This window comes from Sminthopsis crassicaudata, chromosome 3 (genome assembly GCF_048593235.1).
Source record: "Sminthopsis crassicaudata isolate SCR6 chromosome 3, ASM4859323v1, whole genome shotgun sequence".
Lineage (NCBI taxonomy): Eukaryota > Metazoa > Chordata > Mammalia > Dasyuromorphia > Dasyuridae > Sminthopsis > Sminthopsis crassicaudata.
This window is the reverse complement of record NC_133619.1, coordinates 539707923-539730126: the sequence shown is the minus strand read 5'-3', so window position 1 is coordinate 539730126 and position 22204 is coordinate 539707923. Positions and strand designations below refer to the sequence as shown.

General features: G+C 33.7%; 1 protein-coding gene across 5 annotated transcripts in view; it reads left to right on the top strand.

The window, feature by feature from the left end:
* The window catches only part of CNTN5 (contactin 5), a 1627773-nt gene that overhangs the window by 716661 nt on the left and 888908 nt on the right, over positions 1-22204 (top strand). The gene's annotated exons all lie outside the window — the stretch shown is intronic.

The following is a 22204-nucleotide window of genomic DNA, read 5'->3' as shown; positions in this document are numbered from 1 at the left end:
TTAGTGCTCTGCCATCCAGATTTCCAATAAGAGGAATTGAGGTAAATTACTTAAATCTGAGACTTTTTATGGTGATGAGGTTTTAGTGGATCAGTTTAAACTAAGGGAAAGCTTTTTTTTTTTTTTTTTTTTTTTTTTTTTTTTTAGAGTGAAAGCCAAGAAAAGTTGTTAATAGAAAGTGGAAGTATGCTACATGGTCCTTGAGTTTATCTCTGCCCAAGAAAAAAGGTAGTATAAAACTGCTAAATTATATGGAAGTCTTCCTAGGTAGTGGGGCATTAGAAACTGCTGATCAGAACAAAGGTTCCCAGGAACCAACCTTGGAGAATAGTTAGAAACTGCTAATGAGAACAGAACAGGAGCCCAGGGATTCCCAGGGATTGACATGTTTGCTATCTCTCCCAACTTGGAGTTATCTGTAAATCTTATGAGAACACATACTATCTATGTTTTTATCTAAGTCATCAATAAAAATGTTATCAAAAGCCCAAGCTTACTGCACTGGAAATCTCCTGCCACATTATTAATGGACTATTAACAACCGCTTTTAAAACCTAACTATCCAACCCTTTCTGAATCCATCTTGTATCATCTAATAATTATTTCTCCATCTTCTCCACATAATTATGTAAGATATTTTTAACATCTAGGTAAACTATGCCCTAGAAGTCATCTCACAACAGTAAATGAGGTTAATCTGATTAGGCCTGTTTTTCATGAAGTGATGCTGACTTTTTGCCATCACTTTTCCCTTTGTAGATATTTTCTAGTCATTTTTAAATGATTAATTCTAGAATTTCCCCAGGAATTTAAGCCAATGACATTGAATATTGGTTGAGCTACTATAGACTCTATTTTTATTCTCTCTCTTTCTTTCTATTTCTGTTCTGTCTCTCTGTCCTCCTTCTCTCCCTCCTTGCTTCCATTCCTTTCACTCTCTCTCTCTCTCTCTCTCTCTCTCTCTCTCTCTCTCTCTCTCTCTCTCTCTCTCTCTCTCTCTCTCTCTCTCTCTCTCTCTCTCTGTGTCTCTGTCTATTTCTTTCTAAATAAGGACAACCATTATTTATTTCCAATCTTGTTTTAAATCTCCCATTCTCCATGATATGTCAACTCTCTATAATAATGGTTTAGCAATCACAAGAGAAAAAATAAAAATAATTATTAGAATTATCACTTATGTAGCACTATAAATATTTCAAAGCACTTAAAAGATATCATTTGATCTTTATAACAATTCTGGAAGGTAGGTGCTATTATTATCCTTATTTTATAGATAAGACAATTGAGCCTAGAAGATGTTAGTAACTAGTTTAGAATCAAATTTGTGATAAGATTTGAATTGAGGTTCTCCTGACTCGAGGTTTGACACTCTATCCACTGTATCTTCTAGCTGCTTAGACTAAGAAATTTCCCACCTGGGTGACTAGAAGTATAGTGGTGTTATCAACAGAAATATATTAGTTAGGAAGCAATACAAGTTATAGGAGTAGGATATTTTTAATTTTAGAAGCTAATAATTCTTAGATGGAAATCTCAAGGAAGAATATTTTAAAAAGTAAAACTGTCTTGGATACAAACATCCCTCTGCTAATCAGATATTTGAAGAAAATCAAAGGTTAAAAAGAAAGGTTCACATACACCGAGAATTTTAGTAGAACTTGTAATGTCAAAGAACTGAGGACCAGTTTGATGTCTGTCATTAAGTAATGGTGAAAGAAATGGAGTGTTACTACACTGAAAGAAATGGTGAATGTAAAGATTTAAAAGCATTGAAAGTCATATGAATAATGCAAAATGAAGTAAGCAGATTTTAGAACAAAATAAATGGCTATGGCAATAGACATTTTAAAATTTCAAAATGTAAATTGAACACTAATTGTAATGACCAAATATGAGCCAAAAATTAAATTGAAAAAAATACAAACATCTGTTATCTGAAGAGTTAAGGGACTATGCATATGGGGCACTATTGAAATGTAAGTTCTTTGAGATTATAGACTCTCTCACTTCTATTTCTACTCTCATTGCTGAGAATAATGTCTGGCATGTAATTAACTTTAATAAATGCTCTAACTATAAGAGATGACTATTTGAATGGGTTAGGGTATTGGATTTGTTGGTAAATGAAGATGATGTCAAAGGGCAAAGAAAGATATTATCATTATTATTTTAAATTTGGTACAATAAGAATAGATAGAATTGGCAAAAGAGAGTTTCACTATGAATAAAAAGAAAAAAAAGACCTATAAAGGGATTATATTCCTTTACCATGACCATATTAATAGGTCTAGATATGAGAAGGAACTCAAAATACATAGATTAAGCAATATGCCTTAGGTCACTGAGGTAATAAACGTAAGGGATGGAATTGGAAATCAATTGTCAAACTCCAGGCAGTATTCTCTCTGCTATGTAATATTGTCTTCTCAAATCACAGCATCATGTTGGTACCATGGTGATGATTTTAAAGCCAAAGCCAAAGTTTTCAGCCTCTCTATAGCCTTTCTCAAAGGAATTAGGTGTCATGGTAGAGAGAGCATTGCTAGATTTGGAGGCAAGAAGACAAGTTCTAATTCTGCCTCATCCACTATCTGGCTATCTCTGGGAAAGTCACATAATTTCTCTCAATTTCTATTCTGTCGCCTATAAAATGAGGAGGTTGAAGAATCATAGAGTAAAACTCTTTTAAGAATTTCCCTCTTTTTAATGTGACTGTGCCCTCCTACAATGCTGGAATGATAGATGGATTATAAAGGAAGTAGTGTAAAACTTTTTAGAATTATAGGAGACACATGGGCCTTTGCAATATGAGTCCAGAACCTATTCTATTTGGTTTCTTTCCTTGCTATTTATGCTGTTTAATATTTTAATTAAATTATTTCTTTTATTAGATTTACATGTTTTTGATATGCTTTTTCAAAAAATAATAAGTAGAGGTACAGCTAGGTAGTGCAGTATTTAGAGCACTAGCCCTAAAATCAGGAGGACCTTAGTTCAAATCGGTCTCAGACACTTAACACTTCCTAGCTGTGTGACCCTGGGCAAGTCACTTGACTCCAATTGCCTCAGTAAAAAAAAAAATTACAAATAAAATAGTGATTCATGGAATGAATAGTTATCACTCCTAATAAATCATACTGAATTTTGGAATATACCTATGACCATAGCATCTAGGTGGCACAGTGATTAAAACTCTGGACCTAGAGTCAGGAAGACATTTAGTGTGTATGACCCTGAGCAAGTCAGATAATCTGTCTTTGGCTCCAGTACAGAACCTATCTTGTAAGATTGTTTGTGAGGATCAAGTGAGAAAATACTGAAAAGACCTTCACAAATCTTAAAGTGGTTTAAATAAATACCTGAAGTTATCATCATCATCATCATCATCATCATCATCATCATCATGATAGTCAAGGGATGACAAATCAAGTAAAGATTTGTTTTGCTACTATTTGTTATTGCTAGTTTCTTATAATGAGCCATATCTCACTTCTCCATAGTCTGTTCACATCCATGTGAAAGGAAGGAAAGAAAAAGGAAAGGACTATTACTATAGTTTTTAATTAATTAAAAGGTAATTAATTAATTTTGCAGAAATCACAGGAAGTTTTATAGAAATTGTCAAAGATCATCTGAGTAGAGTTATCACAGTAAATAAATATATTATTTTTGGAGGAAGAAAAGTTATTGTCTATGAATGATCAAAAAATTTGGGATTGATTTTAGGTCAGTTATTTACCAAATGAAGTCAGAACAATAAGTCAATCAGTCAGCCTTCTGTCTTCACAACATTAAAGTGAAATATAAATTTTATATATATATATATATATGTATATATATATATATATATATATATATACATATATATATATATATACATATATATATGTCTATATACATATATATACATATCACTTCTGCTGGATGATTAACAAATCATATCTTACTGAAGTTATATTTTCTAAGTAAAATAATTTCGTATGGATGATAGCTATCAATCAAAGAGACTTAAAATCACCACATAGAGTACCATCTGATGGAAAATAAATGTATTTATTCTGATTTTTAATTTCCTACTGATTCTGAAACTAGTGATCTCTGTTCTTATGTATTTTCAGTTATTGTATTATTTCATACAGGCAGGACAAATTACAAGGCGAAAACTTTTTTGGAATCTAAAATCTGCAAAGGTGCATAACCTTTTAATTTAATTCAATTTAATAGCATTGAAAACGTTACGTTCAGGATTGGTTTAAGAAATCTTACCTCATATTGATCACTACACACAAATTAGGAATAATCAACAACTCCTGGTAAACCAAGGATGAAAGTAACTTAATTCATGTAAACACTACTTCAGATTAAGTGCTGAAATAAAAGAATTTCCATATCCTTTTGTGTCCCCACCAGTATATAATATACAAGTTTTAGTTCACTCAATTTCAAATGTATTCATTTGCCAAACATATTTAGCTCCCATGCTAAATCCTTTGAACTATATACCTTTTATCTTAATTGGAATAAGTAATTACTTCTATACATACTAACATTCTTTAGATCTTAAGTTAAAAGGTGAAGGAAATCTTGTTAGTTTCCAGTAATGGGGTCCAAGATGCCTGTTTAACTTTAATAGCTTGAGAAGAAATACTTAAGAATTCAGAAATAATAGAAACCTACATTGGAAAATACAAGTTTTATCTGAACTTTGGCAGCCTGCTATTTGTAACTGGGCTGTAATGTTTTGATTACCATAGCTGAATGGATTTACCTTTCAGGTATTCATATTTTATACTTATCATTAATGATAAACCATACAGTAATAATTTTGGCATCATTTCAAATCCATTCAACAAAAATAAACCAAATTTGTAAAGATACTGAATGCTATTATTATTATGGTTTGCTAATGCCTCTGGCCCTCCTTTGTCTAGGGGAACAACATCTGGCTTTTTTCTTTATCATGTTCCTCTCACTGCTATAAGACCCAGTTTTCTACTTTGATCAGTTCTGAGAATCAGTATGGATTTGTGAAGATCTACATCCATTGTAACACTAGGCTATAGCCATTACTAATTGCCCTCAAGTGTTGCAGTAGCTATTTGGGAGAGGGGGTATCTCCAAAGAGCACAGAACCTGGCAAATAGAAAGTTTCTAATACATGTTTATTGATAGAATTATGAGCAACATAAATCCAGCATTTTATTTAGAAATCTGTGACTGATTTGTTCTGCAAGTTTCTGCCTACAGAATATGTCTGCCCATGTTTAGCTGACACATGATTTCATTGATAAATATTTTCTATACTAGGGCAGATTCCAACATACCAACATATCATACTATCTTACCATACATGCCTTCATAGAAAGGTTACCTAATATTATAGAAGTCTTCATATCAGTAACTGGTTTGAAAACATTTTTGTACCCCTAACATTTAGTATTGGAGATTTTTAAGAACATATAACCAGCACGTATATGTTTATTTATATTATCCATATGAACTGCTATACTAATGAACATGTACATACTAAAACTTACACAGAAATATAGATTAAAAAGCATGAGATAGTGGCATAAAAATATTTTATTTGAATGAGTGGGAGTCATTATTGTTTTTTTTTTTTTTAATTTTTTTTTATTATATATATATATATATTTTATAATATTATCCCTTGTATTCATTTTTCCAAATTACCCCCCCTCCCTTATTCCCTCCCCCCGACGACAGGCAATACCATACATTTTACATGTGTTACAATATAGTCTAAGTACAATACATGTGTGTGAATATCATTTTCTTGTTGCACAATAAACATTAGAATCCGAAGGTACATGCAACCTGGGCAGACAGATATTAGTGCTAACAATTTACATTCCCCTCCCAGTGTTTCTTCTCTGGGTGTATCTACCTCTGTCCATCATTGATCAACTGGAAGTGAGTTGGATCTTCTTTATGTTGAAGATTTCCACTTCCATCAGAATACATCCTCATACAGTATTGTTGTTGAAGTGTACAGAGATCTTCTGGTTCTGCTCATTTCACTCAGCATCAGTTGATTTAAGTCTCTCCAACCCTCTCTGTATTCCTCCTGCTGGTCATTTCTTACCGAGCAATAATATTCCATAACTTTCATATACCACAATTTACCCAACCATTCTCCAACTGATGGACATCCATTCATCTTCCAGTTTCTAGCTACAACAAAAAGAGCTGCCACAAACATTTTGGCACATATATGTCTCTTTCCGCTCTTTAGTATTTCTTTGGGATATAAGCCCAGTAGTAGCGCTGCTGGGTCAAAGGGTATGCACAGTTTGATAACTTTTTGGGCATAATTCCAGATTGCTCTCCAGAATGGCTGGATTCTTTCACAACTCCACCAGCAATGTATTAGTGTCCCAATTTCCCCACATCCCCTCCAACATTTGTCATTATTTGTTCCTGTCATCTTAGCCAATCTGACAGGTGTGTAGTGGTATCTCAGAGTGGTCTTAATTTGCATTTCTCTGACCAGTAGTGATTTGGAACACTCTTTCATGTGAGTGGATATAGTTTCAATTTCTTCCTCTGAGAATTGTCTGTTCATATCCTTTGACCATTTATCAATTGGAGAATGGTTTGGTTTCTTATAAATTATGGTCAGTTCTCTATATATTTTGGAAATGAGACCTTTGTCAGAACCTTTGTTTTTAAAAATATTTTCCCAATTTGTTACTTCCCTTCTAATCTTGTTTGCATTAGTATTATTTGTACAGAAACTTTTTAGTTTGATGTAATCAAAATCTTCTATTTTGTGATCAATAATGATCTCTAGTTCTCCTCTGGTCATAAATTCCTTCCTCCTCCACAAGTCTGAGAGGTAGATTATCCTCTGTTCCTCTAATCTATTTATTATCTCCCTCTTTATGCCTAAATCATGGACCCATTTTGATCTTATCTTGGTATATGGTGTTAAGTGTGGATCCATATCTAATTTCTGCCATACTAATTTCCAGTTTTCCCAACAGTTTTTTCCGAATAATGAATTTTTATCCCTAATGTTGGAATCTTTGGGTTTGTCAAAGATTAGATTGCTATAGATGTACCCTTTTTTGTCCTTTGTATCTAATCTGTTCCACTGATCTACCGGTCTATTTCTTAGCCAATACCAAATGGTTTTGGTGACTGCTGCTATATAATATAGCTTTAGATCAGGTACACTTAGACCACCTTCCTCTGAGTTTTTTTTCATTAGTTCCCTTGCAATTCTTGACCTTTTATTCTTCCATATGAATTTTGTTGTTATTTTTTCTAGGTCATTAAAATAGTTTCTTGGGAGTCTGATTGGTATAGCACTAAATAAATAGATTAGTTTGGGGAGTATTGTCATCTTTATTATATTCGCTCGGCCTATCCAAGAGCACTGAATGTCTTTCCAATTATTTAAATCTGATTTTATTTTTGTGGCAAGTGTTTTGTAATATAATATATAATATATAATATATAATATATAATATATAATATATAATATAATTCCTGACTTTTCTTTGGTAGATGGATTCCCAAATATTTTATACTATCAACATTTGTTTGGAATGGAATTTCTCTTTGTATCTCTTGCTGTTGCATTTTGTTAGTGATATATAAAAATGCCGAGGATTTATGTGGATTTATTTTGTATCCTGCCACTTTGCTGAAATTTTGAATTATTTCTAGTAGCTTTTTAGCAGAGTCTTTGGGGTTCTCTAAGTATACTATCATGTCATCTGCAAAAAGTGATAGTTTAATTTCCTCATTTCCTACTCTAATTCCTTGAATCTCTTTCTCGGCTCTTATTGCCGAGGCTAGCGTTTCTAGTACTATATTGAATAGTAATGGTGATAGTGGGCAACCTTGTTTCACTCCTGATCTTACTGGGAAAGGTTGCAGTTTATTTCTATTGCATATTATGCTTACTGACGGTCTTAAATATATACTCCTGATTATTCTAAGGAATAATCCATTTATTCCTATACTCTCAAGAGTTTTTAGTAGGAATGGATGTTGGATTTTGTCAAATGCTTTTTCTGCATCTATTGAGATGATCATATGGTTCTTATTAATTTGATTATTAATATGGTCAATTATATTAATAGTTTTCCTAATATTAAACCAGCCCTGCATTCCTGGAATAAATCCTACTTGATCATAGTGTATTATCTTGGAGATGATTTTCTGAAGTCTTTTTGCTAATATCTTATTTAAGATTTTAGCATCAATATTCATTAAGGAGATTGGTCTATAATTTTCTTTCTCAGTTTTCGATCTACCAGGTTTAGGTATCAGTACCATGTCTGTGTCATAAAAGGAATTTGGTAGGACTCCTTCATCCCCTATTTTTTCAAATAATTTATATAACATTGGGGCTAATTGTTCTTTAAATGTTTGGTAGAATTCACATGTGAATCCATCTGGCCCTGGGGATTTTTTCCTGGGGAGTTGATTAATAGCTTGTTCTATTTCTTTTTCTGAAATGGGACTATTTAAGCAATTTATCTCCTCCTCTGTTAATCTAGGGAGCCTATATTTTTGGAGGAAGTCATCCATTTCACTTAAGTTATCAAATTTATTGGCATAAAGTTGGGCAAAGTAATTCCTTATTATTTCTCTAATTTCCTCTTCATTGGTGGAAAGATCCCCCTTTTCATTTGTAAGACTATCAATTTGATTTTCCTCTTTCTTTTTTTTGATCAAATTTACCAAAGGTTTATCTATTTTATTGGCTTTTTCATAAAACCAACTCTTGGTTTTATTTATTAATTCAATAGTTTTTTTACTTTCAATTTTATTGATTTCTCCTTTTAATTTTTGTATTTCGAGTTTAATTTTTGGTTGGGGGTTTATAATTTGGTCTTTTTCTAGCCTTTTAAGTTGTAAGCCCAATTCGTTAATCTTCTCTTTCTCAATTTTCTTCAAATAAGCCTCTAAAGATATAAAATTTCCCCTTATTACCGCTTTAGCTGCATCCCAAAGATTTTGATATGATGTCTCATCATTATCATTATCTTGGGTGAAATTGTTAATTGTTTCTATAATTTGCTCTTTCACCCAGTCATTCTTTAAGATGAGATTATTCAGTTTCCAATTACTTTTTGGTCTATTTACCCCTAACTTTTTACTGAATGTAGCTTTTATTGCATTGTGATCTGAGAAGAAGGCATTTATTATTTCTGCCTTCCTACATTTAATTTTGAGATCTTTATGTCCTAGTATATGGTCAATTTTTGTATAGGATCCATGAACTGCTGAGAAGAAAGTATATTCCTTCCTATTGCCATTCAGTTTTCTCCAAAGGTCTATCATACCTAGTTTTTCTAATGTTCTATTTACTTTTTTAATTTCTTTCTTGTTTGTTTTGTGGTTTGATTTGTCTAAATCTGAGAGTGCAAGGTTGAGATCTCCCACTATTATAGTTTTACTTTCTATTTCTTCTTGCAGTTCTCTTAACTTTTCCTTTAGAAAGTTAGATGCTATACCACTTGGTGCATATATGTTTAGTATTGATATGGCTTCATTATTTATGCTACCTTTCAGCAGGATATAGTTTCCTTCCTTATCTTTTTTAAGGAGATCTACTTCTGCTTTTGCTTGATCTGAGATAAGGATAGCTACCCCTGCTTTTTTGGCTTTACCTGAAGCATAATAGGCTCTGTTCCAACCTTTTACCTTTACTCTGTATGTATCTCCCTGCTTTAAGTGTGTTTCCTGTAGGCAACATATTGTAGGGTTCTGCTTTTTGATCCAATCTGCTATCCGTCTCCGTTTGATGGGATCGTTCATCCCATTTACATTTACAGTTAAAATTACTAATTCTGTATTTCCTGCCATCGTATTATCCCCAGATTATGCTTTTTTCCCTTGACCCCCCTGATCCCCCTCCCCGATATTTAATTTACAGACCCCCCTTGTGACGCGCAACCCTCCCTCTTTTTTTTTTTTTTTTAAGATCCCTCCCCCCTCCCTCCAAGTCCCTTCACTTATTCCCCTTTTCCTTTTCCCTTTTCCTTTCCCCCCTTTTAATGAGGTGAGAGAAAATTCTCTGAAAAACAAATATGTTAATTATTTACTCTTTGAGCCTCTTCTGATGAGAGTAAGATTCACACAATGATTCTCCCCCTCACTAAGTTCCCTCAGATATGGTGTATTTTCTATGTCTCTTCCTGGGATGTAGTTTCCCTCTTTTTATCACTCCTTCCCCTTTTTGTGAACCGACCTCCTTCCCTTTACTACACCCCCCTTTTTTTCTTTTATATCAGTAAAATCAAATTATCCTTGAGTATTTTTTATATACCCACAACAGAGTTACAGTTCTCAAGGGTTCTGTGTACCTTTTTCTGTTTCTCTTCAGTCTTGTGGATGTAGATCAAATTTTTTGTTTAAGTCTGGTTTTTTTCTTAGAAACATATAGAATTCCTCTGTTTCATTGAATGACCATCTTCTTCCGTGGAAAAAGATGCTAAACTTAGCTGGGTAGTTCATTCTTGGTTGCAGTCCTTGATCTTTTGCCTTACGGAATATCAGGTTCCAGGCCCTTCTATCTTTTAATGTGGAGGCAGCCAGATCTTGGGTGACCCTTATTGTGGCACCTTGGTATTTAAATTGTTTTTTTCTAGCTGCTTGCAGGATTTTCTCCTTTGTGTGGTAATTCTGCAGCTTAGCCACAATATTCCGTGGTGTTCTTTTTTTAGGGTCTATTTCAGAAGGAGTTCGATGAATTCTTTCCACATCTACTTTCCCTTCTGTTTCTATTATCTCTGGACAGTTCTCTTTGATAATTTCCTGTAAAATAGAATCTAGGCTCTTTTTTTGGTCATAGTTTTCTGGAAGTCCAATAATCCGCAGATTATCTCTCCTAGATCTATTTTCCAGGTCTATAGATTTTCCCAGTAAGTATTTGACGTTGTTCTCCAGCTTCTCATTTTTTTTGTTTTGTTTGACTGATTCTTGGGTTCTCTGTGAATCATTCATTTCTATTTGTTCCATCCTGACTTTTAAGGAGTTATTTTCTTCTTTCACAGTTTTTAGTTCTTTTTGTAAATGCCCAATTTCGTTTTTAAATGAATTATTTTGCTCTATTGAATTTTTTTCCATTTCCCTAATTTTTTTTTTTGAGAATTATTTTCTTTTTCCAATTCAGAAATTCTATTTTCTTGAGACTTTTTTATCTTTTCCAATTCAGAAATCCTACTTTCCTGTGTTTTTTTAACCTTTTCTAATTCACTAATTTTGTTTCCCTGCATCTCCTGTGAATTCTTTATTTTTTCCAACTCCAATTTCAGGACGTTGTTATTCTCTATCATAACTTCCCTTTCCTTGCCCCATTTTTCTTCGATCTCCCTCAATTTCTTAAGAGCTTCTTCTAGGAGAGAGTTATGTGATGGGGGGCAGGAATCGTTCCCCTTTAGGTTGTTATCTTCTGAATCTTTGCTGTTAACTTCCTCAGGGTTGGGTACCCGCTCTTTCTCTGTATAGAAGGAATCTATAGTTTTTCTAGCTTTTTTGCTCATACTTAAAAAATGTTTTGGGGTCTGTCCCTGGGGTAGGAAATTATTTACTTCTTTACCAGCTTCCTCCCAGACCGGATGGATGCAGCGGCCCCTGCGCCCGCGCTAAGAGAGAGCTCTGGGAGAGAGTTCCCCACCCCCTCCCTGGAAGTGCCTCAGAGGTGATTAGCACTGCTGTGCTTTGAGGGCGTAGAATAGTGAAGACAGCAAGAAGCTCAGCCTATGTGTCCGGGTGGGGAGTGGATGTCTGCAGCAGGTGACGTGAGAAGCCCCTGCACTCAAACTGGAAGTGTCTGCCAGAAACCTCGGTCCCTAGTTCAAAGGTTCCGCTTCTCTGGGACTTCCTGGAGCTGAGTTCCACTCCCTCCAGCTAAGCTAGGCCGTGTGTGTTGCCTTGGGCCGTATCCACCCACTTGTCAGTCTCTTAACTATTCTCAGGAGGTAGCTGAGGCCACACCCCCTGGTGCCGAGTCTACTGAGTCACCCCCAGGGTGGGGGGGGGGGGAAATCTAATCTGAGTTTTAAAATATTTTGGCTTTCTCTTCTGAACTGCTAAATAATTAGCAGAGAAGAGCTAACAGCCTGTGCCAGATTCCTTTACCTCAGTGGCTTCTCTGATCCCAGAGCCCCTCCCAGCGCAATGGGCGCAGTGTGCCCCTACCCCACCGTCTGTGCTGGTCTTTCTTATTCCTCCCCTGAGAACTGACCTTTCCTGTTGAAACTCCAGATTCTCTTCAGCTGGTAAGTCGTGCTTCCAGTCCTTGTGGTATCTATCAGTCCTGAGCTAATTCTGAGACTTAATTTATCTAATTGGTTGTGAGGGAGTGAGGACGTTCACTGAGTCGTGTGTTTCTTCTCCGCCATCTAGGGAGTCATTATTGTTAATGGTCAGATTTGTGCTTTAAGAAAATTACTTTGATACCTATATAGAGGACTGCCTGAAGAGATTTGAGTAGAAAGAACAATTAAGATATTGCAATAGTTCAAGAAAATGGTGATGAAGGCTTACATCCGAGCAATAACTGTGTAAATAGAGCAAAGGGACAGATTATAAAGAGATATTTTTAAGGAAATAACAACATTAGGTAACTGATAGCATATGTGGTTTAAATGAAAGTAAAAAAGTGAAGATTACACCAAGATCAAAAACTTTGTTATCTGGAAGGATACACTAATCCTTTGAAAGAGAGATTAGTTTTGGAGGAAAGAAAAAATAGCAAGATCTACAATGCAGATCACAATCTATCTCTGCCTAATTATTGTATGAGATTGTCCTTGTCCCCTTAAAAAATGAAAGTGAAGCACAATTCACCATTCACCTCAAAAGCAGAGCCTATTTCAAATAGAACTCACTTATTGAATATCTAACATAGCCACAAGGTGATACAGAGGGATGGGTTAAATATATGTGTGTATGTGTGTGTGGTACCTATAAAATATAGATTTAATATTTCATATTTAAGTATACACACACATAGCTGAAATACCTAAAATTCAGTATGGATGGCCTAGTAACAATTAGGTTTAAATTTGCCTAACTAATCAACTCAATAGTGGGAAAGTTGGGAATTTTACAAGTTGTAGGAATGAATTTGTATTAGGAAATAAGGATGACTATACTTGTGCTAGAGACAAGACCTGTGACAAAATTGAGTATTATGGGGAACCATATAACCATATAATCCTTGGTAAGATCACTCCTGCCACTCTGATACACCCCACTGTCCACCTTAGAGGGTATAAGATCTTCTAACATTTCTTTGGTTTTGGCACTCAAGTTGTCAAGCTTTAAATTTGTAGTTTCTTCAGTGCAATTCAGGCCACACTACTCTGACAATTAAAATACATTTCACTATCCCTCAATACTGCCCCTCTCTCTCTCTCTCTCTCTCTCTCTCTCTCTCTCTCTCTCTCTCTCTCTCTCTCTCTCTCTCTCTCTCTCTCTATATATATATATATATATATATATATATATATATATATATATATATATATATATATATATATATATATATATATATATACATATATACATATATGTATATATATATATATATATATTATATTATATTATGGATGCTTTATGAAACCAACAGAAAGTCATTGGCAAGCAAGAAAATCTGGACAACTTTATCATCAGAAGAGAGTCACTTGCCACTTTTATTCTATAAGATATCCTCCATGACAGAGGAAAACATATTTGGTGACCTTTCTCATACTTGGCTTAATGTTAGTTATCAGAATCATTGAACAAAATTCACCATGGTTTCATGTATCAAGCAAACTTACATAAATGGGAAGAGAACATTTAAGAGTGCATTTTACCCTACAAAATCAAATTTTTAACAAACTAATAACTTAATAGGAACTTGTTTCTTCTACACATTTTAGTCAATTACATGACTGGTCTGCTTTTGAAATTTATTTTTGAAAGCCTTCATCCAGGATGACATTGATGTGGGTATATATCCTTTCCAAATATTTTATGGAGATAAAGCAGGCATATTGACTTAGTAGTTCTTTGGATAGTTTCAATATAAGTTTCTTTAATGTTTTATATTGTTGTTAGAATTTATCTTTTCCCCAATTTGAGATTCCCAAATGTTCTTAAAATTGCATTAGCAGCCAGAATGAATTTCTTTAGTGTATACTTCATTTCGTTCAGCCACTCTTCACACCTTCATCTTCCATAGTGACATGTCCACTTGTTATCTAACAGTCTAAGCTGTCAGAATCCAAATGAAATGATTTTATTTACATTTAGGATGAAAACATTGGTTATAAAAGCTAACAAACCTATTCATTTTTGCATTCATTTGTTTTCCCATTTCCATCTTCATTTATAAAGGCTATTGAACTTTTTTTTTTTTGATTTGGTATAGTTTATTTTACACAAAACATTCAGCAAGTTAGTTTTGTTTTGTTTTGTTTTTATATCTTTTACCGCTTTTTATAGTTTTTTGAAGTAACTAAGATTTTTTTTGTTCTCTGACTTTTTTCACTTAAAAATATGAGTTTAGTGAACAAATATGAACATTTCTGTAGAAAAATAACAACAGAAAAAGAGGATTATAAGTGAAACATTGAATCTCTTTGACATATAGATTGCTTTAATCTGGTAATGCTCATACTGCCCTGCTGATCTTTTCCCTCTGATCTCAGTTACATAGTTTTAAGTATTTAATTGACACTTGTTTTTCTACCATTAATTCCTAGCTAGTCCCCATATTATTTACCCAAAGATAAAAGTAGGATTTTAAGTAGAAAGAAGAGAGTAAGCTGATTCTACAGTATGCTCATCCTTGGCATGAATGACAGGAAAAGAATCCCATATTATGTATTTTCTATTGCTCATACGTTTCTCATTATTTCCAACCTCTGTTCTTTGGCTATAATTAATAACCCTTTTATCCATTATCACTCTTCTCTGGATCTTCTTAAATTATAATCCTTCAAAAGATCATAAGATCATCTATTTTCGGTCAAAAGGACTCAATAATAAAATCTCTTGCAACCTCTTGTTTCCAGGTATACAAAAATAAAATGACTTGCTCAAGTTCACACAGCTAGTGTCTGAGGTGACATTTGAACCCATGACTCTCTGACTATAAGTATGTGCCAATCCACCATCCAAAGTTGTTATTAGCAGGTTTTATTTTTGTTTTTGTTTTTGTTTTTCTTTTTTACAACTCTAACTGCTGCTGCTGCTGCTGCTGCTGCTGCTACTACTAGTATTACTTTTGCTGCTTCTAGTACTAATTTTTTTCTATCTAGTCAGCCAAGTCTACTTCTTCAATGCAAATTATACCAATAAAATTGTAGATTTAATATTAAAATTTTCCATCAAATTCCTATATCTCCAATATCATCAGTATAATCTTTTGATATTTTTCAACAGAGAGCTTTGATTTCAACCAACTAATTTTATTAGAGGCAAGCCTTGGATCAACTTCTTCTTGGCTTTGAGATCATCTCTCTATTCACTCTGCAATTCAATGTCTATAAAGTGAGACAGTATCACATATACTGTTAATCTGGAACTTATAATGAGCAGAGAATATTCATGGAAAGTTCAATAGATTGTATGCCTTTATCTGATCCTGATACTTGTAAAATTCTGCTGATTTTAAGAGTATCATCTAAATGCTCTAATGTAATCTTCTCAGTATAAATATTCTCTGAACCAATGCCAGTTCCCATCCACCCATGTCTGTCCAGCATGCATAGTTCCTTTCCATTTTCCCATAAATTAATTCACCATAAGAGACTTACCCATTAGGTTACAGCCCTTCTTTACTTCACCTTGACAATGAGAAAAAGGGGACTCTGATAGGCAAATGTTTCACTGGCACTATTTGCTTATGCATCAATAATTTCTCTTTCTAGCCACATGCCTAGACCATCATTTTTGCATATACTTTTGGCTGACAACATTTTATCCTATTAGTCCTTACTCATTTATTTTTAAAATTTGCTTATATCAAAGGACACTTTCCTCACAACCATGATCAATTTCTCCATTTTTATTTGGATGACCCACAATTTCAGTGCTTTGAAGATTGAAGGATTCTATGACTTGAAGCCAGAGAGTAATATCAGAAGATTAAAACTGTGTGTCTTTATTTCAAAAAGAAATACATTTTTAAAGGAACAATGTATTTTTCAATAGGGTATCCAGCTCAGTTTCATTTTCGTCTTCAATTCAACAGTGCAATGCGTAGTTAAATAAATAATATTAAAGTGTTACTTGATTTTCTTTTATTACCCAGAGGAAAAATGTTGCTAAACTTTGGACTTTTTAAAGAATCAACAATTATCTTTCTTTTGATTTTAAAATAAAAGACCAATAAAATCATTTCTTGATTTAGTTGGAAATGTGTACTTATTTTTCATTAATTGTGCTTCTATTTAGTTTCTGCCTTGTCTAAGAAGGAATAAGTACACACAGATCCTTGCTTTTTACCTTTTGGCTTTCTTGTAGAATAATGCAATAATGGAGAAATGATCAAAGAACTAATTGGTTTGTTAGTCAAGCTTACTGGCTTTGATTTAACTGAGACAAATTAGACAGATCATTGTGGTACCCTGCAAACATCTGCAGGGGAAAGAAAAATCAAAAATAGCGATAAACAGAATTGACTTCCTCCTGTTGGCACTTTTCATCCAGCTGCACCCACTAAAAAAATGATTCACATTAAACCACATTTTGGATTTCAGTTCTGAAGGCCTCACAAACAAAAGTACCATCTTTTCCAATAACTGTCTCTTCTATCCAGCTGTTGCTGTAGAGTTGAACTGTGAATCTGATATTTGCTTGAAAGGCAAATAGACAAATAACAATATGGGATAGGTCTATTCTAAATTAAAATATCACATCTGAATCTTGCAATCTCTTATTTGTTCTATGTATGGGACAATAGTGAGTTTTACATTAGCAAGTATAACCCTTGTAAGTCATGGGATTATAGATTCAGAGTTGAAGTTACCAAAAAAGTCTAGTTAAATCTCTTTATTTAAAAATAAAGAAACTGAAATCAGTAAAAGTTAGATCAATTTTAATAGACTGAAATTTAAATATATTTAATAGATAATAATAATATAATTTAATAGATAGTAAATGGAAAGTCTAGTATTAAATATAACAGCTCTAAGACTCAGCTTTGTCAGTACTTTAGAGAGACTTTCCTTGACCATAGGTTCCTAGAAACATGAAAGTTATTTATAGTTGATAGTCTAATAAGGTGGCACTAATTTTTAACTTTTAAGCATGTCAGATCAATGAAGTCATTGCTTGACATAGTATAGGATAAGTAGAGTATCATTCATGGTTTTGCACTATGAGGGGCCTCTTCATTTGATAAAAATAATGATGTATATATCTATATTTCAGAAAGGTTGAGAGCCTCAAAATGTTAATCTATCCTAATTGTTTTAATGCAAAAATTGTTGTTGTTATTCAATTATGTCTGCTGTGTCCAATTCTTCCTGACTCCATTTGGGATTTTCTTGACAAAGATCCTGGAATGGTTTGCCATTTCCTTCTCCAGCTCATTTTATAGATGGGGTAACTGAGGCAATTAAGTGATTTTCCCAAGGTTACACAAATAGTGTGTCTAAAATCAGATTCAAACTAAGGAAGAAAAGTCTTCTTGACTCCAGGGCTGGCATTCTATCCTTCTAGCTTCCCACAATGACAACAATAATGATAATAATGGTGTTTTATTCTAAAAAATATGACTAGGAAAACATTGAATGAGAAGTGTTCTTTTTTGCTTTATAGGGCAAAACTAGGAGCAAAAGATAAAAAGTATAAAAATTTAATCAAGAAATAAATAAGCCTTATTTAACATATTGAGCTATCTAGAATAGAATGACTTATCTGAGTGAGTAGTGAATTCACTTTCATTGGAAGTCTTCAAGAAGAAAATCATTGAGATCCCTTGTCAACAATGTTATTTGTATTTCTTTGTATTGGATGGAGTAGATGAGTGCTTAGCCTTTTCCATCTCTTAATTTTTTTGTTTCTGTAACACTGAAAACTTAACTTCTTCAGTAGATTTGTGATATCATTGATATGGTTATATTCATTCATGGTGCAGCTCCTACCTGGACAGTAAGTAAGTTAAAGTGTTTCATGTTCAGAATGTCCTGGCTGTCATATATGGCCTCAGTCTCCCTGAAAATTCTAAAACCATATGGTGCCTGCTGCTAGTGGTCTTTCTACACTACTTTTTCCATTCATCTCCTTTTTGTAAGGGATTATAGGATAATATTTAAATCCAGAAGGAATCTCATAACATCATTTAATAGATGAGGGAAGTGAGATCCAGGAAAGTATATTACTATGTCCACTCAGGTAGTGACAAGAACCAGAATTGGAACCAAGCCTTTGGAGTCCATCTCTGGGTCCTCTGACTTTGATAGGTCAGTTTTTGCCTCATCATGCCAGAGTCTAAACTCCAGGGCATTTTGTATAACTTAGGAACCAGGCTATGCCATACATTCACTTTCCAGCTCCCAATTTATATGTTGTCTACCCCATTAAAGGTAAACTCCTTGTAGCCAAAGTCTATCTTGCTCATTTGTATTTGTATCTCTTGTGGTTACAGTGCTTATAGATAGATCTCCCTTTCCATTAAATATGTATATAATTGCCTGTTATGATGATCAAATGAAATAATTGTTAAAAATAATAATAATAATAACTCCTAGCACATTGTAGGTGCTACATAAAAGCTCATTCCATTTCCTTCCACTTACCTATGTGCCTTGACATGCATGTGTGCATGGGTGGATACATGGATGGATGGATGTATCCATCTATCTATACTTATCTCTTTTGATCTATTTTTACCTATATATCACCTATTTAACTGTCTTTCATTATAAATCTAATACCCTTTCCATTATTTAGATCACAGATATACTATGCCTCCTACCTCCATACCAATACTATTCTTCTGTCCCCAGAATAGTAAGAAAGTTCCCTTGAAGTCCCAGTTCTGAGTCAGTTCAGCTAACCTAGTCCCTCACTATATCCCAGTACTAAAATAAGGTCAGAAATAGCAGTTCAAATTCCATTCACTGGCCCTCTTGTGCCTACCCTTTTACATTCAGCCCGGGGCTGAATTTATTCAGATCACCTTAGAGAGGTCTTTCAACTGTGTGTATGCCTTCTGGCATTTGTATTTTAAACCTTGAAATCTAGAAGGAAAGGTTGAACTAAGGGAATATATTTCTAGAGGAGAGGTAATGAAGTTTAAAACCCTCCCAGGTAATATGAATTAAATATGGTGGTATTCCTGGAGAAGGAAAATAGCCTTGAGAAAATATGGTTTGTCATTTAGAAATTCATTTTGATGAATTTGTACATGCTTTTGTGGGCTTTCTATAGAATTAAGATTAGAAGCTGTTCTTCTTTGGGATTATAATTAAGGCATTATTTGCTAAATTTATAATTTAGAAAACTTGCTTTTTTCAGTAATAATTGTTCTTAAGATTTTACCCAAGAAAGATGCACTCTAGATTAGGTCAATTATTGGTAGACTGAGTGGCAGAGCAATTAGTACAATTAATTTAGAATGAGTTTAAATAAGCCTCCATAATCTCAATTAATTTAACTAATTTTTGTTTTAGAAGATTTGAAATTTCACTTCCTTCAGGGTTTTTCCTGAATTTAAGTGAATGTGCAGTATGGAGACAGCTGTCCAGAAACTGAACTGCTGCCTATGTAATGCCCAGCCATGGTGCACATGCATCAAAGAAGAGTTGCAGCTGCAAAAATTACCGATTCCCACTTTGAATATTATTAAGATCCCTTAGAACATGAGGACAATGTTTGTATCTATTTCTAAGTATCTCAATTTAGCAAGAATTTGAACAAACTGGAGAGAGTCAAGAAAACTCTTGAGATGGGAGGGAATTGCATGAAGAGTGATTAAAACAATGCACTGATTAAGCTAGAGTAGGGAAGACAATATGGGCTGTCTTCTACATTTTGAGATAGATTTTAATTTTGTTGTTTGTTTGTTTTTATTTTAGATAGTGAGATGGATAGAATTCAGAAGATAGGTATTTTGGAGTCAGGAAAATTGTTCTTCCTTAGTTCAAATTGGGCCTCAGACACTTACTAGTTGTGTGACCTAGGCCAAATCACTTAACTCTGTCTGTTTCCTCATCTGTAAAATGAACAGGATAAGAAAATGTCAAACTACTTCAGTACCAAATGAGGTCCCAAAGAAAGATACATGGCTGAAATGACTGAACAATAACAACACCATTAAGCTTGCTTAGTCAATGGCAGAATGTCAGAGGTTTTATTGAAAGTTGTACTGACCCTTTTTGTAGTGGCAAGGAACTGAAAAGTGAGTGGATGTCCATCCTTTGGGAAATGGCTGAATAAGTTATAGTATATGAATTTTTATGGAATATTATTTTTCTATAAGAAATGACAAGGGAGTAGCCAGATGGTATAGTGGATAGAGCATTAGCCCTGAAGTCTAGAACCTATGTTCAAATGTGACCTCAGATACTTAACAATTATTAGTTGTGTTACCCTAGAAATCATTTAACAATTTCAATACACACACACACACACACACACACACACACACACACACACACCCCAATTTAAAAAAGAAAGAAAAAGAAATGATGATGATAAGTGGGATCATTTCAGAAAAGCCTAAAGAACCAAAAGAACATTGTACACAATAACAAGATTATGTGATGATCAATTGTGATGAATTTGGCTCTTTTTTACAATCAGGTGATTCAAGGCAATTCCAACAGACATTTTTTAATGGAGAGAGCCATCTGCATTCATAAAGATATCTATGGAGACTGAATGTGGATCAAAGCAAAATAATTTCATCTTTTTGTTGGTTTTTTTGTTTGCTTTTTTCTCAATTTTTTTACCCTTTTCATCTGATTATTTTTATACAGCATGATGAATATGGAAATATGTTTAGAATTGTATGTGTTTAATCTATATCAAATTGTTTGCTGTCTTGAGGAGAGGGGAGGAAAAAAAGATGGAGAAAAATTTGGAACACAAGGTTTTGCAAAGGTAAATGTTGAAAATCATCTTCGCATGTATTTGAAAAATAAAATGCTATTTTTAAAAAGAAAACTGACTCAGTGACTAATTGTTCTCAGTCCCACTTATCTATCAGTGTTGGGGGAAGAGTCAGTCAGACTGGAGTTTTGTATTTTATGGTATTTATCATGTAGCAAGTCAACCTCTATCTGTTTGTATTTGTTAAACATTACATATAAGCTACTTGGAGGAACTGAGATACAGCAGTACATACCCTTTTGTTGATACGGACTAAACTGAATTGTCTTTATCTCATTACATAAGTTATCAATAAAAGCTGACTCATCTTGACACTATAGCTCTTTTTCAGTTATCAGGCCATTAAAAATGTGTTACTACCTTGACCTACTTTAATAGGCTTCTTTTAATGATCTTTGTCCTGAGTTTTACCTCCTTAATCATGATGAAAGTCCAAACATAGAATTTTCTTTTGGAAAGTAGTATCTAATCAAAGAATTCCTGAATAAGGAATTCAGGGTAAGAGTTGGGACCATATACATAGACTCTGAAGGTCCCTCTCAACTTATATATGTCCTGATCTCATTTTGACAAAGGGACCAACAAAGGATGGATGTATATAATATATGGGTTGTAGCAAGATAGGGGTAGTGAAATTTGAGTATGTTCATAGATATGTGAATAAAGAATATATTCAAAATAGATATGTTTTTGTAGTAAGTTTATTTTTAATACACATTGCTTTATGAATGATGTTGGGACAGAAAAATCAGAGCAAAAAAGAAAAAAAAATATGGGAGGGATTTAAAAAACAGAAAAAAATAAGGGAACATACATTCGGTTTCTTTAGATCTTTTTCAGGATGCAGATAGCATTTGCTGTCCAAAGTCTGTTGGAATTATTTTGGATCACTGAACCTCTAAGAAGAACCAAGCTTTTCATAGTTAATCATTGCACATTGTTGCTATTTACTGTGTACAGTGTATTCCTAATTCTGTTTGTTTTGCTCAGCATCAGTTCACGTAATTTTTTTTTATTATAGCTTTTTATTTACCAGATATATGCATGGGTAATTTTACAGTATTGACAATTGCCAAACCTTTTGTTCCAATTTTTCCCCTCCTTC